This window comes from Phyllostomus hastatus, unplaced genomic scaffold (assembly GCF_019186645.2).
Source record: "Phyllostomus hastatus isolate PE091 unplaced genomic scaffold, TTU_PhHast_1.1 phas_scaffold_317, whole genome shotgun sequence".
Lineage (NCBI taxonomy): Eukaryota > Metazoa > Chordata > Mammalia > Chiroptera > Phyllostomidae > Phyllostomus > Phyllostomus hastatus.
In genome coordinates, this window is record NW_025334023.1 from 1,297,554 (window position 1) to 1,302,938 (window position 5,385).

Here is a 5,385-nt window from a genome sequence, read left to right on the forward strand (position 1 = left end):
TGTGATCTGAACATTCCCTCCAGGTTCCCATATATTCACCTCAGTACTGCTCTCCACAAGATAGACAGCCCCAATCTCCTTACCATTGAAGGTTTCTTCCCACCACAGAGTAACACACTTGATAATCTTTAACTTTGAATATACAAGACTAGACAACCAACACCAGAGAGTAAAGCATGTGAAGGAAGTAAATATCACATTTTCAGGAGGCAGTGCCATTCCAGACAAGAAGAGAGCATAATACTGAGGTTCAAAAGCCACTAAATGAGATGGAAAAGCCATGCTCCTATCACCTTTCAGCCCAAGAAAACTCATTCATTTCAAAGGATACATTAAATGGCCATGCTGAGTCTCATATCCTACACAGGCATAAGGATACAGGAACAAAAAACACTCTATCTAGGTCAACATGCAGACTCTCTCTCAGAACACCAAATGAAAAGCACTACCTCGAGGTTAAGCAAAACAGGGTGTCCAGCCCTGGCTGGCGTAGCTCAGTGGATTGAGCGCGGGCTGCGAACCAAAGTGTCGCGGGTTCAATTCCCAGTCAGGGCACATGCCTGGGTTGCAGGCCATGACCCCCAGCAACCGCACATTGATGTTTCTCTCTCCCTCTCTCTCTCCCTCTCCCCTCCTTCCCTCTCTAAAAATAAATAAATAAAATCTTAAAAAACAAACAAACAGGGTGTCCAAAGGCTCTTTCTAGCCAACCACCTTCTGAGTCACTTTCCCACTGACAACCTTCACAGTCACAGTTATAAATTTGTACTCTCCAAGATGTTTCCATGAAACACCTTTCCTGATTTGACCCTCAAAACAACCCCAGGAAGTAGGTAATGCAGGTGCATTCGTTGTTTACACACGAAAAATGAGGCTTACAATAAACTAAGTGACTCTTCCAAAACAACCTGTACCCTCAACACAGTCTCTTTCCTCTCCTCTGGTGGTCCTCATTTAGGCCCAACCCTGAAAAGCCCCAGTATAGCTTACTACGCACTAGCTATGTAACCCTGGCAGAGTTAAACCTCAGACTGTCCGTCTGTAATAAACTAATAAGGTTATTAGGCCCTGGACAGGCAGCTCAATTGTTAAAGCGTTGTCAGATAAACCAAGGTTTTGGGTTGGCTCTCAGTCAGGGCACACACAAGAATCAACCAACGACTGCATAAATAAGTGGAACAAACCGATGTCTCTGTCTGTCTGTCTCTCCCTCCCGCTTTACCTCTTACTCTGTGTCTAAAATCAATCAATTAAAAAAATGAATGCATAAATAAGCAGAACAAATCGATATTTCCCTCTCTCCCTCTAAAATCAATAAATTAAAGAAATAAAAACAATACAGGAATATTAAAAAGATCCACATAAAGGGTGTGGCTGGCACGTAGTTGGTGCTCAGAAAATGTTTACCACTTTCTGCCACTATTATTAACAATAACAGGCAAAGGCTTCCCATTATAGGATCCCTCGTAACAAGCATTTGGAAATCAGCACTTTGCACACCCACCTTCACCCCCACGTTCTCCCTCAGATATAACTCCACAGACACGCCCCCAAACAGACTCTACCCCCTAGGCACGTCTTGCACCTCCCCCTCCGACAAATCCCTCCGCTCTCAAACCTTACCCGGGATGGATTCTCCTCAGCCACACTTCCTTACAAAGGAGGTCTTCCGCTTCTAGCCGCCTCTCCAGTACCAGCTCCAGGGCTGGGCATTCCTGTGGGCCCCTAGGCTGAACGCCAGCCGCGGGCCCGGGCTGGTTACCTGGCCGCGGGGTCCCGCTCACCTCCCACTTTCTCCGGATTGCGTTCGGCAAGGGCTCGCGCCGGCGCTTGGAGTACACAGTTAGTTTAAACTATGGCCCCGCCCCCTCACACCGCGCTCTGATAGGCTCCCGTGAGTTGGTGTGCACGCAGGGGCACGCTTGAAGACCCGGGAAAAGGAAGTATGAGGGCCACTGGGAAAGAAGGGGTGAGAAGAAGGGGTGTCACTACTTCCGGCCCCTCCCTCGAGCTACTTGAGGGCAAAGACTACAAATCCCAGCTTATCCGCGGTCTTAGAGCCCCGCCCCTGGCAAACTACAGCTCCCGATAGGGATTGCAGCTGTGTTTACGGCGTTTGGCCAGCATGTTAGTGGCGTAGGCAGTTACCATGGAGTTGTGCTGGGTAACCTTGAGGTAGTGAGTGGGACGCGGAGGCTGGAGGGGCAGCAACTGCGGGTGAGTCGGGCGGGAAAATGGAATACTCGTTATAGGGAACAAGAGTTCTGTGGAGAGAGGAAGAGCACTTCCTTTCTCGGAGACCAAGGACTACCCCCACAACGCCCCGCCCCGCAAAAAAAAACAAAAAAAAACCCCAAAAAACCCTTTCCCCTCTTTCTCAGTAATCAAGACACAACACCCAAGTGGGTGGGATAGACGGGCAGGGAAGGGGAGAGAAGGGCACTGAGATACATTTACAGATTACGGGGTGCTTAAGAACCTCCTCATCACAAATACGGGGCTCTGTATTACAAATGCCTCAATTCCCTGACACCCTGGGAGATTTGAAACACCCTGACATAGGGTTGGTTTTCCTGGTGAGCCCTGAGGGTCCTTGAAGACCCTGGGTCTTCAAGATCTGGGAGTAACATCAGAGTAAATCACAGGCCCTACCTAATACTACACATGTAGAAAACTTTATGGGCTTGTACTAACCCCTTTTCCTTCCAAGCAGGAAGACCTCAGGGTAGAGCCTCCTCAGAGTGTCAGCAGGATCTTTCCACACACTTACTAGAGGTCCTGTCCCCAAATTGCCACTTCTCCCTACGCCTCCTGCATGGTCTGCTTCTCATAGATGATAGAGCTTTGTTCCTTTTACAGTCTTCATGACAGACCTATTACATTTAGTAACTTACCCAGCGCTTTCATATCCAGTGTGTCTTTTGAGCTTTGTGAATCAAGGATATTTATCCCCATTTCACAGATTGGAAAACTGAAACCCAGACAGGCCCAGTGACTTGCCCAAGGCCACACACCAAGTCAGTGACAGCTAGGACTAGACCCCAGTGTGCCAACATCCAGCCAAGTCTCCAACATGAGCCTACAGCCTCTCACGTTTAAAAACTTGTTTCAAGGAGTAGGAACTGTCCCAAGGAAAAGAAACCTGTATGGCCTACCTTGGATTATTTACACTTCAGCCTGAAGGAGTTTCAGATACTTCCTTGAAAGTTTAAATAGGAAAGGGAACTAGAGACACTGAAGGCAACAGAAATCAGCAGGAAGGAAAGTCTGGCTATACAACACCCATGTCTGATGCTGCCATAATTAGCTGGTTTCTGGCTGTCCTCTAGCTCTGGTGCTGACTGGTCCATGTGATATCTTAAAGACTCCCCAGGCTTTGTCCTAGGCCCACTTCCCACCTCACTCTCTATTCTTTTCTTGAGTATTCTCCTCCACATCCACAACCTTGTTTACCACCTGTATGGAGATGTACACAGTGTATATCCCCAACTCAGCTCTCATCTCAAAGCTCCAGGTCTATATAGTCAATTGCCATTTCAACAACTCTTTCAGGATATGTCAAAAACAACCCAAACTCAACATGTCTGCATCTGAACTCATAATCTCTGCATACTGCAAACTTGGACTTTTTTCAGCATTCTCACCTCTATCCACCATTACAGAAGTCAAAAACCCAAACGTTTCCCATTCATCGTAAAGTCCTTATAGCTTTACTTCTATAGTGCTAACTACAGTCACATCCTTCCTGCCTTCCCTCCCAGCCATTTTGCACACTGCAACCAGAGCAATCCTTCAAAAATGGGAATTTGATGTTTTTCACCTTCCCCAACCACCCCCATTTAAAAAGTTACCTCATGGTTTGCTATTGCTCTTAGCATCATCCGACATCTCAGTCTGCCTCTTGCCCACCTTTTATCCCCTCCAGTTATATGGTCTTCTTAAGGTCTTCAAATTTTCCAAGTAACCTCTTACCATAGAGCCTATTATTTCTGCCTCGAGTGTTCGTCTCCTCCCCTCCACCCATCACTGCAGTTAATCTGTACTTATTTAATTTGTACTTATCCTTAGTCTCTTCTCTAAAAATTCTTCCCTTAAAATAAAATAATAATAATTAAAATTTAGCCCTGGCTGGTGTGGCTCAGTGGATCAGCGCCAGCCTGTGAACCAAAAAGTTGCTGGTTTGATTCTCTGTCAGATCACATGCCTGGGTTACGGGCCAGGTCCCCAGTAGTGGTTGTGCGAGATGCAACCTATTGATGTTTCTCTCACATGTTGATGTTTCTCTCCCTCTCTTTCTCCTTCCCTTCCCCTCTGTCTAAGAATAAATAAATAAAATCTTTTAAAAAATTAAAATGTAAAAAAATGATAAAAATGTCTTCCCTGACTCCTCAGACCAGGTCAGAGCACTCATTGGTAGTAACCCCATGTCCCTCTCCCTTATAGTATTATTCACTGTAGCAATTTTTGATGTTATTTGTTAAGCACCTACTACTTGCCACCACTGTAGGGATACAGTTATGAGAAAACCATGGTTCCTGTCCTGGTGAAGTTTATGGACACACAGATAGTAAGCAGATCACTCTAGTGTTATGAGCACTACCATGGCAATAAGTACAGGGTGTTTGGGAAGCCCAAAGAAAAGTTCCACATCCAAGATTTGGGCATCTGAGTAGGCTCCTCAGAAAAGATGAAACCCAAGCTGAGTTGTGAAGTAAGAATTGACAAGGCAAAGGAGGAAATAACTGTATTACAAACAGAAAAAGCTGGCTGTGCAGAGGACTTGAGGCGGTGAGGAAACTTCGAGTACTTGTGTTTAGGTGGACTGCAGATTTGGAGGTGAGGGTAAGAGATGGGAGTAGAGAGGTGGGCAGGAGTTAGGTTCAATCCTGGGCCTCCCTTTGGCACTTAGAAATATAACTTCCCAGATGACAGATCATTTGGCAGGCTTTTCATAACATTCTTTGATTTTTCTTCCATCTGCAACCTATAAACAGAAACCTCTCTAAGCCAGGCCATTGAATCTCCTTTCAGATGTCCTCATCTGATTACTACTCAAAACTTTCTGTGCTGTCATGTTGCTGCTTACCTGAAAGAAGGCAGAACAGGCTATCAACAAATCAAATTGCAATTGTTAGTTATTTCCAAAAACTGAAAACATACCCATCAACTTGGGATTAGTTAGTTAAACTAAGTAAATAAAGTAATAGGGTACACACAAATTTTACAGAATACTCTGCAGCTATTAAAAAGGGTAAGAGTACAACAATTTGGAAAGAAAAAATATGTTACAAAGGAATAGACAGTATGTGTTTTATTTTTATTTTAAAATATACATAATTTTGTTATATATGTATTCTAGCAGATTGTGTTCCCAAACTATTAACC

General features: G+C 45.0%; 1 protein-coding gene across 1 annotated transcript in view; it reads right to left on the bottom strand.

The window, feature by feature from the left end:
- NUMA1 (nuclear mitotic apparatus protein 1) overlaps positions 1 to 1,872 on the bottom strand; it is a 75,596-nt gene extending 73,724 nt beyond the window's left edge. The window contains exon 1 of the mRNA XM_045818342.1: positions 1,624 to 1,872. The gene's annotated coding sequence lies outside the window, so the exon portion shown is untranslated. The remainder of the gene's footprint in view (positions 1 to 1,623) is intronic.
- Positions 1,873 to 5,385: the final 3,513 nt, after the last annotated feature.